Below are 20749 nucleotides of genomic sequence, written 5' to 3' on the forward strand. Positions count from 1 at the left end.
TGTTTGGGCTCCTCGGCGGCTCACTGTTTGGATCATGAGTTGCCAGACGCTTCCCTAATCAGCCCTTGTTTTGTTTCAATTACCACCTGCTGTTCAAAAGGCATGCCTCGCTGCCCCCCACCCCTACACGCACACACCCAGCATGCACGCACACAAACACAACAATACCACCAGGCTTGCTTCGCTACCAGCTCCAACACAACAAACAGCAATTCGCAGCTGGGCCTGCTTTCTTCTTTATTAGAAGGCACAGCTAGGTTTCAAAGAGAGTTTGAGCAATTAAAACGGAACTAAAGGAAGATGAAAGTATAAAGGTGCTTATCACATCAGTTAGCGGGCCTCGTGCGAGTAGCCAACGGTAATTACACTCATTGGGTAAATAGCTTGGATGTTCAGATGTCTCCTTCTCTTAGTAACAGAGGGTTAAGGGTGGGGGAGCTGTTATATCCACTGAAGGCTTTGCTAACTGGAGATGACCACCGGTGTAATTCAGGTGCTGTGATGATCGTGGATGCGCTGAATGTGGGGGCACTGTCGGTTAAAGATACGGATGCTGTTGTTGTTATAGCAACCTCAGTCCCCCCCCGAACAACATCTTTTCTTTGAAGCTGTGGACTGCATTGACCCTCCACTCTTAGTAAAATTGTTTGTTAAGTATTATTATCACAGCACAAGTTAAAAACTGTAGTGCTGCTACAGCAGTGGATGCTATATGAGATCTGAGTATTAGCGAGTCTACTCTTCGGTCTGTGTGATGTCAGTGATGTGTGTGATACTACGCTTAATGTGGACACAGCTCTGGCTGTGCGCGCTGAAGCTCCGCCCACCTGTTGTTCATTGTCGTGTCAGAGCAGCCAGTCAGGAGAAAGCTGGATTAAGAGGAGGGGGTGATGTATTAACAGGGCTTGTTAGAAACAAAACTGAGGGGCTTCTTCAAGGCCAAGTATAAAATTAATAAGGCTTAACTAATGATGCAAAGCTACTCTAGCAGAATCCAAGAATAAAACACACAGAGCTGAAAATGAGCCTAATAGTTCCATTTTAATGCAAAACTCTAGTAATGTGTTACATTTTTATCTGAGATTTTTTTCTTCTTCAAATTGCATAAAATACCAAACTTACCAATAAAGCAATCGTGCAAATAGTCACTGTCCACATATCCAAAGCCTGATAAACACACAGTGGTGTATATTTGAACTACAGACTGTATATCATTGACGTAGCTGTAAAATGAGGTTTGGTTGGGGTGGATGTAGCTCAGGAGATAGAGCAGATCATCTACTAATTAAAAGGTTGGTGGTTCAATCAAATCTAAGGCATGACTATTATGCATTGACAACTAGGCACATTATGAGTGTGTCCTCAGTTCAGATCCACCCTGTGGGATAGCTGATTTAAAAAAAACCTAAAGTGCACAAGTCTGGGCTTCAAAACTGGACTTCCCAAGTCAGTGCATTGAGGTGGTTCCCAAACTTCTTCTAGCATGGACTCACTTCAAAAGCAAAAAAAAGGAGTACCCTCTGTCCTACACCAACTGTATATAAATCCTCAGCTGAAAGAAGTCCCAAACAAAACTGGCCTTCAATCCAGTCTCTGTAATGTTTGCAGAATGTTTACAGCGCCATGCCGGTTGGAGAAATTACTCAGCGTTTCTTTTTTTAACCATATGTTTGTGTGTTACTTGATTAACAACTTCAGTGGGAACCAATGGACTCGAGGCTGTGTGCCACATAGAGAGCAGGGCAGCGAGAGACTGCTCTCCCGTGAAATCTGTTTACATTAAAGAGGAAAAAAAACTCAGAGTCTGGAGTTATTATTATAGATGGAAATTAGAAAGCGAGGTGATATTGTTAGAGCCGCACAGTTCACATGAAGAAAAGGGTGGGGTGGATGGATGGGTCCACAAAACAGCGAACTTAAACAAAAGAGGCCACTCTGCGTTCAATAAAAAGCTTTAATGGACATTTCTTCTTAATCACGACTGATGAAAGTGCATGAATTATCATAATCGTGTTGATAAAAATGCTTTCTTCTCTGAAGCTAATAAAAATATTCCCCATTTTATAAAGTTTCCTAACCTCTTAACATCCACCGATGACCCATCTAGGGTTAGGGTTAAGTTTTGTTTTCACCAAGGGCTAACTAGGATTTTTTATCTTTTCTTGACTAGAAGAGGTTACATTTTAAATGAAACCACACATATTATGGCATTGCTGGCTTCCCCTAAAAAGATTTTCTATTTGGGTCTTCCAAAAAGGTGAAAATATTAGAAAAGCGGGCAGATATCACCAAACCCTACACTTAACCCTGTTCTTAGATGGGTTGCCAATGCTCTGGTGAATGTTAAGAGCTCTAAGGACTTCTACAGAACGCCAAATTTTCAAGCTTTAACACTGTGCAGATCCTCTTTGCTCCACCAATCATAATTTGGCTGCAAGCCTTGTTTCCAGTTTAAGAGTATTAAGTGTCTGGCTAGCAGCTCCTTGTTAAGTGGGATACCAAAAACGGGAAGAAAAAAAATAGATCTAAAACCATCAGTACCTTGTATTTTTGTACTGTATCAAATATTCAAGCTTAAAAGTTTATCATTTTGGGGTCTGATTGCTACTTAAAATCACACAAGAATATATTTCAGACAGTCTAATGTTATTAGAATGAAGTTAGTGTAATTGCGAGTGCTTGCAGATGCATTTCATTAGATTTGCTTGCTTCTTGGAAGAATGAAAACTTCACATCAACATTTATCATCATTCCATTTTTAATTTTTTGAGGTGAAAATTGAGTCAGCAAGGCGTGTCTGTGTGTTTAAACTGGACTCCAGCGTAGTAATTGAACACTCCACCCTGGCAATGTGGAGCAGCTGCGGAGTGCAGAGAGCCTCAGGTTTATCCTCCTGTGCTGTAAACAAAGTAACTGCAGTGATGAACTGCACTGCGGGTTCGCTCTCAGCTCCAGTCTCGACCGTCTGACCCGTGCTCTCGTCCCAGCGTCCGGCCTTATTGGAACAAATGTTTTGTTTAAATAATTGAAGGGATGCAAAATAACATGAATAATTACTTGCCCGCACAATTTGTGTCACAGCGAATTAGTGGAGATGCGCCCGTGCTTGAATTGCTGGAGCTTGGAACCCAAAAAATCAGAGCTTTGACTGTTTGTTTGGTTTGTTTGCAGGCTATGTTGGAGCGAAGCTTTCTAGGGTGTAGAACAAATGTTTCAGATTTGGGGGATAAATGCTGTCATCGAATAGTTGCTCGAACAACACATCCTTCAACTAAACACTCATATTGTTTGTTTTTTCATATTGTTTGACGTGAGTGAGACGAGTGTTGCTGAGATTTCATGCAAGACGTTTTCTATTTCAAAAGGAGGAAAAGTGGAGGGTGGAGAAAGCGTAAACGTGTAGGTCAAGTTTTGCCTTATTCCTTTCCAATATTAAACACATTTAAAAAAAGGAACATTTTCTAGGTCAGCTATGAAAAGGTGTCAACACCAGTGTGCATTTTCATAGACATAACAACGGTGATAGTTCAATTATATAGTATAGGGAAATTGAATTCTCTTCGTATTTTTAGAAAACAGATGAAAAAAGTTAAGTGCAGTGCTAACAAGGAAGCTAGCAGCAGCAACTGTTAGCTTAGCACAATATCTGAAAATAGGTAGAAAAACGTATTTTTAGATATTTGTAGGATTTGAGATCCTTGTTCCTTCGTTCAGAAGCCGCTGCTTTGCCCTGTTTCCTGTGTTTGTGCGAAACAATGCTAAGCTACCCTAAGCTACATCATTGCTTCCATGAGCTCGGCATCAGTCTGCCCATCTAACTTTGCAACAACAAGGATAAGTTGCATTATTTTATTTATTTTTAAATGGCATACTGCCAACATGCCATGTCATCTCTCTCCCCTCACCCCCAAACGGTTATTGCAGATGGCTGCCACATCCTGATCCTGGATCTGCTGTAGGCTTCTTCCTGTTAAAAGGGAGTTTTTCGTTCCCACTGCCGGAAGTCCAAAAAATTTGGAAAAACAGGTTTCACATTGCCCAAACACCCACACTGTGACAACTTTGAATCCAGATCCCAAATCCTAGCAAACTATCGACTCCAAGCCCCACCCTCCAACACACCTGGCAAGTATAAGTGCCAGAAACCGTCCTCAGAGGTCCTAACTGCATTCTGCTGGTCTGCTGACAGATTTAGTTAAAGAGCAGTGTGTTATTGCAGACAGTAGACAGACTGTGTTTGGCCTCATTCTGTATTTCTATTCACTTCCATCTTGCTGTGATTCCAGTATGGGTTTATGCTCTCCTCCTCCTGTGGATTTTATTGCTTTTTTTCCCTCCATTTCTTAAAAAAAAAAAAAAAAGAAGCTATCATTTAAACATGTCATGGGCAGTGTTTACCTGCAGTGAACCTTGATTGAGGAAGCCTGTGACTTTACACTGATGCCCTTCTAATCTCTATGACTGGCATGCTAATTTCTCTGACGCTGCCATTCAAAACACAAACATGAAATGTTGGTTTTAGAACTGGGAGACCTGGTAGAGTGAATTTCAAGTGCTTATTCAAATATTTCATTAAAATGTAAATTTTTACAACACCGTACGTCTGGCTGTGCACAAGGCATGACTTAAGAAGTTATGAAGTTATAGCGGCATTTCTCTCTCTGATGCCAATTAACTGCGTATGGGGGTGGGGGGCTCCGATGGGAGGGGACCGGGGCTTAATGTCCTTACCTTGTTTTATCGCTGCATAACAGCGCGCCAGCAAACGCATTGCATGCAACAGGATTTTCAGATATTGACAGCTGAGATTGGAGGCCTGGACGGAAAAACGAAAGAGTGCATCAAACAGGAAGCCTCCTGAAGATTGGTGGTTAATCAATTCTCTTATCTCTCTCAAAATGCAAATGAAGTGATTAAAATTAAGTTTATGCTGAAGAAAGGAGTGAAAGTGAATCAGGCCACACAGCCAGCTGCTGGACGTGCAGCTTTATCTCTCCGTCAAGGCTGGAAAACATCTCTGAGGTTCAGTCGGGGTGATATGTGGATGTTTATTGTATGTTGGAATGCATATACTCAAATATCTTCCTTTAAAAACCAAAGAGTAAACTCTTCTCACATGTTTGTTTGTTTATTTATTTCACAACACACGTATTGGGTTTATTGACTTAAAAAGAAGAACAGAATCATTTGGCCTTACTGGACGAGTTAACTTTGGTAGATCTTCAGTAATCTATCAGCTGGCTGTTTTAACTTTACGTTAATTATTATTATCAGATGAATTACTGAACCAGGCATTTTGACAAATAATGCTCATGTTTAACCTCCCGCACCAAGAAATAAGGATTTCTCCACAGCCTTTTCAAATGTACTTTTTTTTTAATTCACAAAACTTAATTTGTCAGAAAAAAAACCTTAAGTGAAGTGTCAACTTTCCATAAGTGCTCTTTCATCTTTAAGGCAGTTATGCTTTTAGTGACGGATGTGTGCTCCTCACGCACTCATGCTAATTGAAATTTTTTTCAAGTATTGACTGAAGTAAATTATATATGTTGTATGCACATCACCGTACGTATACTTCTTCGATCCTGTTAAGTCTGCAGTTAGCTCCCCAACCTCAACCCTGTATTTTAACATACAACAAACAAAGTAAAAAGCTAATAATCAGTGACCTGGGATTAAGCCTTGGGGTATTCAGCAGCAGCAGCCATGACTTGGAGCCCATAGAGTTCTTTTATATGTTGTGTGCAGCTGAAACTGTTATGAAGACCATTACTGAGGAGCTGGCGATGGGCTCAGACACTCAACATGAAGATAATAAAGAGTTAAAATATATAAAGCTGGGCAGGTTTAAGTTTGTTTTGAAACATGCTTCACACGCATAAAGCCATTTTCCTCATCAATCACTTATTCATCATCTGTAAGTGTGCGCCTGTCACAAGATGAATCAATGAATAAACAGTGGCATGTTGACATTTAGAGTGTCTATCTAGCTTATACTTTTGCCCCCCCCACACACACACACACACACACACACACCTACTGCCTCGATCAGACGCTGAAACTTCAGCGAGGAGCACCTCCGGGCTCGTATAGCTCGAGGTTCTTCGCTCTCTCCCCTTTTATTTCTTTATTTATTCTCTCATTTTTTAACTTGCAGGGTGGGTGGAGGGGAGTGGGGGGGTGGAGACAAAACGGTTGCAGGTGGTGATGAAAATAAGAGCCATCCATCATTATTTATTAGGCATGAAAAAGATACACAATAATGTAATTTAATCTCTCAGCAGACAATTATTTCCACATATTGATAACGCAATGCGAAAAGTGCCATGAATCCTAATATGATGTTTGCTTTTATTGGTGTATGATACAACCAGAACAAATAATGTAATTGTATCAGCCAGAAAATGTGATTATTTGCACATGCTAACATTATAATACCAATCTGCCGCAGACAATGGTATCATATTATTTTGCTGTGCTTAACTAGTTACAATTTGCATTAAGTTATTATGTCTGGGTGGCAATAAAGACGGCTCTCTCTCCCTCCGGTCGCCGCTTTTCTTAGTTTCTCATTACAGCTTGGTGACGATTTTTGGAAGCTTTCGACTCCAACAGCCGGCGTGATTTTCCGATTTAAAGAGGGGAAACTTTCACATGGAGTTTAAATACGATTGTTTATACACATCTATATAGCTACTCCCACCCCCATGTGAGCAGCAGCACTCTTTATCACTCTTTTTGCATGCTGCTTCAAGCACAGGTGACTCTCCAGTGCTCATCCAGCCCGGTCTGAGGTTAAAGAAAGTGGCACAATAGACACAATTACTATGCAAATGATGGGTGCCCGAAACAAAAAAACACCTTTTGCATTAAAAAGTAAAATGCTTTAAATATTTGCATATAGGTGCCTCGATTTGGTTATTCGCATCAACATCAAGACGATTAACATTAATGAAGGAGCGGCTTGATGCACCGACTGTCAGGCCACATCAGGCCACCTCTGCAACCTCCTCTGTGTTTTGCATGGCGAGGCATTCACGCCATAGTGAACTAATGACCAAGTCGGCCTGTGTAAAATTAGACCGTGCGTCTACACAAGTGTCTCTCTGACATTAGGAGAATGTTTTATTGATGAGTCATTATTAGCAGTCCAGCAGTGAGGTGAGCTCGATCCATGCCGAAGATGCAAAGTGTAATAATAAAAAATGCCTGCTTAATTATTAATACTCAAAACCTAATCCATCTCTGCACAAAGAATATGTACATATTTTAGTGTCTCATTTGAATTTTTGCAACAAACACACACCTAAAAACCATTAGATGGCCGTGGTAATGACAGGTTTAAATGGGCTGTTTTTTAAGAATTAATGTGTTACTGCCAGTGCACGGCCTGAGCCGAAAGAAAGAGGTCTTCCTGTTTATTCTGTTGCAGAGCGCGCAGCGTCCCACTGCAACGTCCCCGTAGAGAGGCGAGGCGAGCGCACACTGTGTGAAGGCGTCATTCTGCACCGGAGGGTAGAGGAGTGTTTGCAAGTCATTAGTGGTTTGTAAATGATATTTGTTCCCATGTGACATATCATTTGAAATGGTTTCCTAATAATAACACCCACTGATAATAAAATAAGAGGGCCCTCATGTTGTGATTATGCTTTTCATAAATTTGGACTGGAAAGAAAAAGCACAGGGAGACATTTCAATATGAAAAAGAGCTCGAGATATTGATATGGACGCGAGCTCGGATGATGCCCTGAACGGCAGCTCAGCTTCGGTTTGACCGGCCGGTGGAAGCTGGAAGAATTTTCAAAATAAAAACTTTTTTGTTTCAGCCTGGCTCGGCTTTGTTGTGAATAGAGAGCATCTTTACGCTAAAGCTCTGTATTCTGTGAGTAAAAAAGGAAGAAAAAAAAGCTTGAACCGTTGCCTCCTTTCTTAATGACTCCTGACAAATACCCTGTCTTCCTGCGGTGCGTTTCCTGTTCGCCACAGCACAGAGCCGAGACAACTTGGCACGGGACGCAGCGCGCCTGGTGAATAGGGAGCCACGCTGTCGCTCCAACACTGTTCGCCTTGTATTTTATGAAATGAACGAGTGGCTCGGAGATCAATAGGCCCCTGTGGTGAATGCGAACAACGCCGCTGGGTCCTTATCAGGGCCCCGCTGCCAATCTGTGGCAAGCGAAGCCTGCACCTTCCCTGGATACACCATTGGTCTTTGAAATTAAAGTTGACGCCTGTAATCCAGGGAAATGGTCCCTCTACTCTCGCTTAACACCGGTTTAGTTTCACCCCAGCTGATGATAAAGCATGACAGAAATACAGAGCACTATCTTCTTGCTAGGGGTTGATAGGTTCTGCCAGCTTATCAGGAAACAGGCAGCTAACCTTCTTGTGTCTGGCCCGTGGACAAAACTGAGGAGTCAATTTACAAAAGAAACCACAGTGGGTGGCTTGTAAATAAAACCATTCTTTCTGCGTGGAAGACAAAAAGAAAAACTGAGGGGAAAATAACCAATTTTACAACCCACCCAAAAGTGAGTGAATGTATAACACAGGAGGCTAAGCGCTAGTGATAGAGTGTATTCATGTAAATCCTCCCAAGCACAGCTGCAGGAAATTGACAGGGATCTACTGGAGCGCTTTGCCTGTAAAGGGTGGGATTTACATGCCTAACTAGGGCTTAACCACCCTCCCTCGAGTTTACCTGTTACTCTCTGGCCTCTGAGCACGCGTCTGGATGTGCTAAGGTTGCTCTGCTTATACTTAATGCCTTTTCATCCCCCCTCATATCTGTCAGTCTCAGAAATAAACTCATAAACTCCACCGGGCCTACTCCGTATCGAAAATTGGTTTGGCGTGACGGCACATCGGAGGTTTTGTTTGTTTCCTGTTCCCCGAGGCCTCAGAAGTTTCCACAGCAGCCACAAGATCAGCTCAAGTTAAAAACAAAAGAAATACGTGAATACGGCAGGATGTGGCGGACGGCGAATTAGGCCGCGAGGTGCGAGTCCTGCTGCAGGACTGCTTTATGGGTAATTGAGATCACATTAATTCATGTGTTCCTCCTGAGGAGAAAGTGCAAGTCTTTTCCTTTTGGACAGGATGTGGCTTTGGGCAGTTCGGGATGGTGGGCGTTGCTCCTGGGCTCCACAGCCCCTCAGCTGAATCTCGGTCCCTGCAGGCAGATTCTGCAGACCGCTGATGGCAGTTTAGACTAAGCAGAAAAAATGTTTGGCTTTCTTTTTTTTGTTCCGCTTTCTTTTTCGTGAAACTTACATCTGTACACGTACGGCACGAAACCCCAATGCCAAAACAGTCTCAACAAAAACATCTAATGTTTTCTCATTTGTTTTTTCCTCTCAAGCTAAGATCCTTGCAAATGATTAAAAACACACACACACACAAATAGTTAGCACTAATTCTATTAATGCTGTCGTCCTATCACACAGGAACCAAACACAGATGCAAAGTGTTCCTTTTTGCCTTGTGTGTTTTGTATTTCCCTCCTCTTCTAAACAATGATTTTCAGAACTGGAGCCGCCGCCAATAAAATTAATGGGAGACTTGCTGAGTCCATACAGGAAGTGGGCTTTTTAAATAAACACATTGTTTCCAAACTAATCCACACCCCATTGTTTACAGACTGGGCTGGGTGCAGACTGGGCCGGTCCACCTCGATTAACCCCCCTGTCAAGGCCACTCCATTTCTAAACAGAGGAGGAAAAAGATAAAACTGTCAAACAGGAGTTCGCTTTGATGTTATTTTAGGGCAGCATTGCAATCTGTTTATCTTTTGTACAGTGGGGTCTACCTGAGTTTATAGCAAGGATGTATACAAGGCCAGGCTACGGTTGCCCAAGTAACAGCTCATGTGCCATCTTTAAATGAGCTGTTAGAGTAAAATAACAAATATATATATATGTTTACATTTTGCCGTTGCCATGACAAATAAAGTCAAATCTAATGAAACTGCTATCCAAACCTTTGATAGGTATGCCTATCAAAGGTTTCAGACTTGATACTACTGATGGTGCGTGAGCCTGGTTCTTTCTGGTGCTGTGCAGGTTTGTCCTTCCACAGTGATGCCTGTTGGCTTAACTGGTAATTCTAAACTGGCAGTATCTGTAGCTATCAGTGCCGTTTTGATGGACTGCAAACATCTTCAGTGTATACCCTATGTCAGCTTTGACATCCTCAGTTGGAATAAGAGTTGAAAAAATGAATGGATAGATGGATAAGCAAAACTAGCTTACTGCTTATAGCTAGCTTGTACTTGTAATATTACGTCGGTCCCCGTTTTGCTGCCAAAACAGCAAACAACAGAATATAAAGCTGTATTCTCACACCTTTCTGTCAGAACCAGCATTGGCTTTTTCAGCAGTTTGACCTACAGTAGCTCCTCTGTTGGATCGGACCACCAGCCTTTGCTCCCCACGTGCATCAATGAGCCTTGCTTGCCACTCACCCTGTTGCTGGTTCATCACTGTTCTTTACTTGGATCGCTTGTGATAGATACTGACCACTGCACACTGGGAACACCCCCCAGGAGCTGCAGTTTCCAGTCTAGCAATCACAGGTTGACCTTGTCAAACTCGTCCTTACAAATTTTGCCTCCTCTGAGGACAAAATGTTCACTTGCTCCCTCATATGTCTTACCCACTAACAGGTGCCATGATGAAGAGATAATCAGCCGTATTCACTTCACCTGTCAGCAGTCAGAATATTCTGACTGATCGATGTGTGAACAATCACGGTATTCACCATTTTGCTCTTGCAGTCTTGGTGTTTTGAAACCAGATGTGAGGAATGAGGGGTACCAAAGGACACTGATACGGTACTCATCCTCAGTGACTGTCAATCTTCATTTTTGACTCCAGTGGAAATGATAGTTTACAAAATGAATATCATATTTATTAATAATTAAGATCAAGTGAGGAGCAGGATCATTTTTTACATAGACTTCTTTTATGGAACCAGACAAGCTGCCCCTCGCTGGCCATCAGAAGTAATGCAGGTTTAAGGCATTCATGAACCGGCTTTACAGAGAGAGAAAACACTGAGGTGGGGCGGATAAGGAAAACGCACGTTAAAAAGTAGCCTCATGATAGTGGTGTCATATACCTAGTCATGACTTTTGAGCCAAAAGTCCTCCCAACACTTTCTGTAACCAGTGTCAAGTATGACTAATGACTTCTGACTGTTGTGTGGCCCACACAGCATTTTGCAGTGCAATAAGTGAGCCTTAAGTACCAAAAGAAGTCAAGATTAGACACAAATATGTGCTAACTGGGTTGAAAGTTAGCACATGACTGAAATGATTAGAATTACTGAACTGACAACAAAGTAACTGCTATTTTAAATTCTGCCATACCCAAGAAATTTGGATTTAAAAAGCTGTGAACATTTTTATTCTTAATTGTTACAATAAAAATAAGTTTTAGATAAAGCACAGCCACAAAGCTCCAAAGCCAGGCTTGAGACAAGTGAATTTTTTCTAGTACAAGTGGAAGAGAAGTTCTTGATCCACCAGTTCAAAGTGTTAAACAAACAGGAAAACAGAAGAAAAGCCAGTGTCTCTACATTACATCCCACCCAATATGTTGCTATTTAGTTGAATTAGTAACTAAATACAGATTTGAAACAAATATATCCAAATAAAAATACATTGGCAGGCCATGTCAGAGCCAACCCAAGTATCCTGTTGAGAAATAAATATTTGTAACTCCAAAGTATTTAAATATTTTACCTCGCAGACTAGTAGCCGTGATGTTCCTTCAGAGTCAGCAGCCCAGCTGAGTGCAAAGGAGAGCACAGAGGAAGGGTAAGCATATCTGTATTGATCTCTGTGGGGAAACTCATTGCCTGCATTTAACCCCAACCTCAGTATTAGGAACAGAGTAGTGTCTGGGGATCAACTCCTGCCGTAAGCCAGTGCCCTTGCTGAGGGCGCAGTGACAGGAAAACTAAAGCAGCATGTTTGTGAAGAAAACTAGCGCTTCAATTGCGACGCACGAACTAAAGAGAGGAAACAGTTGCATACAACTGAAGAGTTTCATTTCATCAAGTACATTTTGAGGTAGGGGATGTGTTGTGATGTGGGGGAAGATCAACTTGGCTCACATGTAAGTTAGCTAGTTAGCATGAGCAGCTTCAGTATGCACTTCACAGAACAGGCTAACGATAACATTAGCTAAGTAGAAACCTGGAGAATTGTGACCTGACTCACTGACTCAATAATTCAAAATGCATTTTGAAAACAGAGCAGTTTGGGGGAGACTGTTTTGCTATTCGAGGTTTATGTTACATAAATGCAACATATCTGTCATGTTAGTGCTAAAAAGTAAGTGTCAGGTAAAGTAATCAGTAGTAAAAAGGATAGGATATGATATTCCTGGTTCTTAAACTTTGTGCTCTGTGAATAATCATGGGCTGGATGCATAAAACTGTAGATTTATAGCTGTGTCCGTGTCCAAAGTCATATTTGCATACACTCTCTTTTGTCATATTTATAAAGCTGCGTATTGCTAGAGTCTGTTTTAGAGGCTTGTCACAGTCTTTTCCAGTCTCTGCATTATTGTCTGACTGAAACTAAATTTTTTCCCCACGTTTTTTATATAAGAAAAAAAAAATTATGACATAAAAGCCTTTATGCAAAAAACTTCTCAATTTTTCAAAAGTGGATAAAACCATTTTTAACATAATTGTAGAAACGACATCTCAGCATCCAGCCTCCGGTTGGCCCCGGCGGCATTTAAGACCCGTCATACTCGAGCTGTGATGGGGACTTCTGTTGTACACGAAAGCACCTAACGCTACAGACTGAGAAACATTGCATTATAACAGCACCGATGGAACTGTACCTGCATTTTTTTGCAACTTTTAAGCAAACCTCTGCTCTCTGAAATCAAATGCACCATTTATGTCAGAACCAGCCACAGACGTTCAGCTCGTCCATAGTTGGCCTCTCAAGTTAAGATGCTTAACCTTATGTGCTCAAGGTTTTGTGCTGTTTGTACAAAAATAAAAAATAAGTATTAAATAAATAATTGTTTTCCAAGAAATATGAGCATGTTCACTAGAAACTGTTTTGTGTGAGGTTTTCTTACTTGTAGAATGAAGCTGGAAGTCTAATTTTCCATAACCAAATATTCACACAAGTAAAAACACAGCAAGAATACAAACATCACATAAAAAAAAACTTTAATAGGACTGAAAAAAAACTTTTTCCTCTTGTAAATATTAACTTTATAAAACACAGAATGTCTTCTATTAGCATGCAGGGGCCCTTATGTAATGAATATACTTTGCATGATCAAATTATAAGCCCGAAATTCAAAATATGTGCGGATAACCAGAACCACTCTGTCAACCCCTCTCACTTATCGCCTCCTGCATCGTTTTTTTTTTGTTTCAAATCCTACCAGTCACTTATACTTCCATTTACATAATGTCCGATGAGAAAAATTTGTCAGACGGATTGCAATTCATATCTCTGCTCCGTGCGCTCGCTGGCCCTAATACTTCAGTTAGCTACCTCACATTTACATTTCAATCAGTGATTATAACCTCTCCTCCTCTCACCCCGCGGAAAGTAAATACAGGACTTCAAAATATTGGTCTAAGCTGCATTTTGCAGGGACCAGAGGGACGGCATGAATATTCTGTTTGGTACACGTTTGCTGCAAGTGCATCCTTTAATAGCTCGCTGCTCTTTGTGCTGCACACTGTGCCACTGAAACTGCCAGGAGCCCCAGACGTGCTAAAAGTGTCTCATTTTGGCTTAAAGTGGCCACCAAATGCCGTGCGACACGTCCTCCGAGGCAGCTGTTTAGTGTCCGGCGCACTCACTCTTTACACTGATCACTCTGTTCTGTTTGTTCAGGCACAGATTCAAACCTGCCTTATGTCTTCACACCCTGGGGTTTGTCTCTCGGTACGTTTCTGAAAATGACACTCCAGCGCACGAGCGCACTTCCTGCGTGTTTTCATACAGCTGCAGCGATTAAACACATCGGTGTGGAAAAGGTCAAGCGAGTGGAAAATGTGTGTTTTGTTGGTTTACTGTTAACCGCGACTGTGAGATGAGCGTTTGACATGTTTGTTCCTTGGTGTTTTTGCGTAGATGGCTCAGAACATAATAAAGGAACAAAATGCAGTGTGTGTGGTGTGTGGTGTGTGTGTGTTTTTCAAAAGCTGACACCCACACAGGCAGCTGCTGATGACAAATGCTGGGCTCCCTGCAGTTGCAGCGAAGCCTCGCACAGAAAGCAGGTTATATCTTCACTGTGCTGGAAGCCACGGTAGGAAAGTCTGCTACATTTGGAAAAGCTCACTTCCATGTCCTCCACCACTGGACGCCTGCTGTCTGTTGACTTCTCTGTCAGTGGTAACCCAATATCCAACCTAATGGGGAAAAGTCTGTCAGTTGATGAGTCATGGAGAAGCTCACGATCATTACTTTTTAATTGCTCTCCGAGTGGAGTTTTCTTCGCGTCAGGCCCGCCACTATAAGGTGAGCAGGGAACTGTGAAGCACGGAGGAGAATTGTTTGCGTGTTTTCTTGTTTGCTTGTTTTGGAACGGCTCTGCGACTCATCTATCACGGAGCGAGTAGAAAAAAAGAAAAAAAGAGACAGATCATAATAATCACACTTTGCCACAAACTGCTCTCCGCGGCCCTCTGTTTTCCAAGTCTGGTTACACACATGTTGGCTCTGCAGAATATTCAATAGACATTTATAGGAAATAAATTAGGAGATGAATGCAAACCATATGGCATTCAGAGGTTTATTTGTAAAGCCCCTGCATCAAAGCTTTTTCCAGATCACACCATATTAGCTATGTTTTTCCAGTCCAGCAAAATCAGGAAGGTAACCACAGACTTCCCTGATGGGAAACATATGAGCGGCAGTTCGCCGAGACGAGGAGCCTCATACATGGACGAGGCATCATCAGGGAGCATCAGTAAAAACAATTATTCCCTGCATGTCTGGATGTCATATGTCACCCTGGGTTGACTTTTATAGGAGGGGAGAGCGGTGGAGCTGCGTCACTTCTTGGAGAAAAAACCTTTGTAGCCTCACAGTGACTCCCCCCCCGCTACATTAACACTTCTTTGCATGTGAGGCAGCCTGGATGCCTGTGTGGGGTGTGGGCTCGAAGACAGACAGGGAAGCAAGCCAAGAGGAAACGGCAGTGCCCAGGGTATACACTTCCACCCCTGCATGAGGGCAACCCCCCCGACTTCCCACCCAAGCATTTCATATAGGCCAGACGAGTTTACGGTTTCATGCATTTCAGTGTGACAGCAGCAGCCCTCCTGCGTGTGACGGCTCCAACAAGCAGCGGTCTGCCGACACCTGGGGTGGTTTCTCCTTCTTCGCTGTTGATCTTGGGCTCGCGCTGCACACGCTCAGAGGGTCTGCCAATGTCAGACGTGGAGCTCCACACCGCCGAGAGTCCACAGCTCTTTACCAGGGAGGTATCATTTCTGCTGTGGAGGCGCAAGATGTCAAGAGTGAGCTTGGTTTGCGGTTGCTTTTCCAGAGCTTCAAAGTCTAGAGTCTGCATTCGATGTAGACTGTGGTAGGATCCGGTTCTTGTGCCTTTTCGCCGTGCAGTCAGCATGGCATGGGGTCAGTCTCTCTTTCTGCATTGCGCACACACATAAGCTCCCTATGTGCTCAAAGTGATCAGAGCCTGCTGAGCGCCATCGGGGAGTTTACCTCGGGACAGACAGAAAAGCACTTCCAGGAAAAGAAAAGCTGGGGATTCCTGCTGAGGGAAAATGCATCAAAGCGCCTGACTTAAGGCTATAATTAGCCGCCGCGGTGTTTGAAATGTGGATGAAGTCTTTGGAGAAACTGAATTGTTTATTTATTTGTTGTTGTCGTCATTTTTTTCCATCCAGATGAGTGAATTCACAGGGATTGAGCGTGCTCGGGTGTGGCAGCGGTGCTGGGCGCAGTTGATGCTCATTAGACGATTAAGACAAACATTAGAGGTGCCATGTCACAGAAAATTACTTTGTTTGGGGGAAGAAAGTGTTTAATTTTTCCCTTAGTTCTGTCTTTCAGGTTACATAAGCGATTCAGTCCACTTTCTGATGATGTATGATATCCTAAACTAATACAAATGTCTCCTGTCTAGTAGTCCAGCCCCGCCAGCGCCCATGCTGCTGGCTTTCTTGAAAACCACGGCCTTCAGAAAAAACTTGGTGTTGTCCTCCCTTGAGAGAGAACAGAGGAAAAAAAAATCCTCTGTTCTGCTGACAGCTCTCCGCTTCACCAGCTTTTTTTGAATAAAACGATTTATAGATATTTAAAAATTTATTGATGTTTTCATGCTCCGTATGTGTGTGCGGAGATTTTATAATAAGGCACATTCGACAGCATGTTCCCCATTGTAAAATAATCTCCGGTGCCACGGATTTCATAAAAAGGAAAACATTACTAACAGCATGAACATTTTTTTTAAGTATGAATGATATTTGCACAAGTCAAACTGTTTCACAGCTCCGGTTTAATGTGGAACCGTGCTCCAACTAAGCACTGCTGTCAGAGCGCACAGGGACCGCAACCATCGGCTCACATGGAAGTGCTTCGGCTCCGAGCAATCACGGCTCAGTTTACCTTGGCTACTCTATACGTTGCACCTTTGCAGCACCTCATCAACACAACGAGAAACAGAGAAAGTCGTTTCTGTGTGGGAAACATGCGACGTCCCCCGTCGAGTTAGCTTTATCAAATCTTTACGCTGCCATGTTTCTCAACACAGGATCAAATAACATTTAACTCTTATTTTTTTTTCTAGCATATGAAGTCAGTATGCAAAAGCTTAAGAAAAGCCACCTCACCACATGGGAGAAACTAAAGATAACTCTGACAGATTTAAATGTGAAACAGGTATTTGCGCGCTGTCGAAACCAGAAGAAGTGCTTATAAATATTCTTCCTTCAGCAAGTCCGAGTGATTGGATCCATAAGGCGGGTAAATTTGTTTCTGTTTTTTCATCTACAAAGGCAGAAGGCAGTAGCAACTGGTTGCTTAGAGAGGCCTGCCAAGTCCAATGATATTCTTGGGTTTAGATCAAGTTTCCCTAAATATGGACAACAGATTCGTGCTTTTAAAAATAACACATTTATATTGTGCCACAATGAAAGGAAGGATATTTGGAAATCATTATATGTTAACACTAAAAAATCCACAAAAAGCCAATGATGACAAGAAGTCCGTTGAGTGTGTTACTGTGTGCGTCTTATCGTAGCTTTGTGTGTTCATAATAATCGGCAACGACCCACGGGAGAATTGACTTTAACAAGGAGACGTACTGGCAATTTAGCACCAATTTATTTAGCGTTTGTGACACCTAAACAATAACTTCATGTCAGCTACATGATAAATTCATGAATACTGATTCAGTCCTTATGTCAGCTTTCATTAGCTGCGCGTGCGAGCTCGCTATCACTTCTGGTATGAAGCTGCGAAAAAATGCATTTGCACAACATACAATTGTCGTGGAGAAAAAACCAAGATAAATGTTTTGCTTTTAGTGATGTCATGCCTGTGAATGTATCTGCAACTCAGATGCATTTAAACATTCCTGGCACTTAAGAGTTCATTATTGGACGTGAGACGCATGAATTTGATCATCCATTTGTTCAAATGTGGGGAAAAAGGCAGCTCACAACTGATACTTGCATTTTCCTCCACCAGTGTCCTTTTTCAGGGCCTCTTCCAGTGGAATTGACACTCTCAAGTGTTGATGTTGCTTTGCTGAAGGAAGAAGCAGGATGAATGTGGAGCTTTACAGGATTATTCAGTGTGATCTGATTTCACCAAATGCAATAAAAAAAATTGGACCACATTTCATTATTCAGCAGCACAACTATCCCAAACACAGAGCCAAAGCAAACAGAAAGCTTTTCATGGAGAAGAGGTGGGATATTCTGGCCAAGTCACTCACATGATTTTGATCTGACTGAGCTGCATTCCAAGTGAAAACCAAAGTAAATGAGCTAAGAGTGACTCGGAGCGCATCTTCAGGGAGAATTCAAGCATCCGCTGGTCTCTGTGGGTAAAATGTTTAATGAAGTCACTGACTGAAAAGCAATGTTCTGGGAACAGATTTTATTAAATGCCCAAATTTCGAGTAGATTTAGATCTGAAACATCTGGGAAATGTAGCCTTTCTAAACAAACACCGCTCAAATTAAAGCTAAAGTTTAGAGCTTTCATGTAGTATCCAGGATTTGGCATTAAGAAAAACCCCCCCAGCTCAACAGTTGACATACTTACACTCTGGACTGTATCTTCAAAGTAGGATGCTATATAAAAAAATAATATATATATTTAAATTCAGTTGCACCAAATCACAACCGCTGGCTCAAAGTGCTTTATATTGTAAGGTAAAGATGCTACAATAGCAGAGAGAAAGCCCCATCAGACAATCTCCCATAAACAAGCATTTGGCAGCAGTGGGAAGGAAAACCTCCCTTTTAACAGGAAGAAACCTCAGCAGGGAGGGGCGGCCATCTGCGGCGAGAAGAAGAAACACTCAGTGCATCATGGGAAAATCGCCAGCAGCCTAGACAGACTAGGGTCACCTGATCCAGCCCTAACTATAAGTTTTAACAAAAAGGAAAGTTTTAAGCCTAATCCTAAAAGTAGGGACATTGTCTGTCTCCTGAACCCAAACTGGGAGCTGGTTCCAAAGAGGAGGGGCCTGAAAGCTAAAGGCTCTGCCTCCCAGTCTACTTTTAAACAACACAACTTAATAAAGTTGCTCCACATCATCGCCTCTGTTTGGTTTCCTGCGTGTGAACTGAGTTACGTTTGAACCACCGATTTCTTTTTTCACTGAATAATGTGACGCTGAGTGTCCCTTGAATTTCCCTTGATATTGTCTCGCTTATTTGCTCTTCCATTCGACTCCACTTGAACATCATTTTCTCCCCAAAAAACAAGCACAAAAAGTGCTGATCCTCATCCTTGCTTAAACCCCTCTCACATTAATCATCACTTCATCAGATCACTTGTCTTTGTGTTTGCCTCTCACGACAGATGAGAGTCACCTCCAAATAACGTCTTCATTGCACAAGTGCCGAGCGCAGAAATCCTCACAGTTACCCGTTTCTTTAACCAATGTCACCATCTGACAGCCTTTCAAAGTCAAACGTAGCGTCTGCTTCAATAATTGAAGCTGTTTGTATTTCAAATAGAATATTTCATTTACAAGAAAAAGAAGAAGAAGAAGTCATATGTAGAGCAATACCGCTGGATAGACAGCTTTACATTAATGATAGAAAAGAGTTACTGCAGCAGGCGCACCCCCCACCTTTGAAACTGATTACATTTTATGATTAAAAGAATAAAACTAACTGAATAACCCTGAAAAACTCCAGTTTTTATTGACATTTTTTTTAACCACAGTGGATTTTGGCTTGCAAACAACACGGGCGATTCTGTTATTGTTGTATTCTTTAGATCAAAGGAGGCTTTAATAAGGCCATTATAAATACATCTGAAAATTCACTCTGATATTCAGCAAACAAATCAATACAGGATGTGCACCATTCATTGGTCTTTTATTGCAGCACTGTAGGCTGTCTCTGAGGTACCACAGAATAATGAAGAAAAACCATGCAGGGCTTCTGTGCCCCTGCTGTGTTCAAAGTCAGTCATATCCATACTTTATAATTGAAATAAAGGTAATTTCTCCATCCATTTGCGCTGCGCCTTGCATTCTTCTGGCGTTGAATAAAATAAACATGCAATCATCAGGTGGCGTTTCTTAAAGAATAAAGAGACAATTTGTGGTCATTTCATTAGACAATGGCAGGCTCCGCTGTCCCTCCGTGCTCTGCTGCTGAACCCAGAGGTGAAGCTGATCTGGACTCACTCATAACTGACTGGCTGACATTTGAGCCATGAAACTATGACTCAGCATGATACACCGTATTGATCTCTTTTACTACAAGTACATTTATTTGAAGCCATGGCTCAGGTGGTGCTTGACCAGCACTTTGAGTCCTGGGTGCCTCCACCTGCTGATGTGCCCTCCAGAGTGACCCTGGACCCCAACTTTCTCGTAGCTTAGCTTAGCTACAGTTAAAAAGGGTAATATATAGGTGCAGACCAACACCATATCCTCATCATTTATTAAACAGCCATAGGAAAGCATGTCCCTTAACCTGTAACCTCTGTTACTACTGAAGCACGATGATGGCTGATCTGGCCTCAACGCCCCAGTCCCTCACCACACTTTATTCCTTTGCAATATTGATGAGCTTGTAGCCCCCTTAGTATAGAAGCATGGCCTAAAAGCCCCCTCTCCTGGACCCGAGACCAGTGTAAGAAGGAAGGTGACTCCTGTGGGCACCATGGGTATCTGTGGGTTATAGTTGGCGGTAAGAGGAAGAAGAAAAATGTGAAACAAGCTTGATATTCCATGAACACCTGCATGAAAACAACAGGATGGCAGTTTGTTTGCACGAGACTAGAAATCTGTTTGTATTTGATCAACGCAACTCAGACATGGAGATCAGAAGCTACCTCTTTCTTTATTATTCCTAATATATTATGAAACTTCATTTGTAAATTTGAATAAGTACGATGAAGTGTTTGTCATTTCTTGTGTCGGTCAATCATCAAATTGACTTACACAACTTGAAATTACTTCCCTTTGTTTTGCTTCCAGTCTCAGTTCCTGCTTTCTGTGATTACCCGTTCAACCCCTCACTACACTTTATACACT

The sequence above is a fragment of the Oreochromis aureus genome, linkage group 5, assembly GCF_013358895.1.
Source record: "Oreochromis aureus strain Israel breed Guangdong linkage group 5, ZZ_aureus, whole genome shotgun sequence".
In the NCBI taxonomy this organism is placed as follows: domain Eukaryota; kingdom Metazoa; phylum Chordata; class Actinopteri; order Cichliformes; family Cichlidae; genus Oreochromis; species Oreochromis aureus.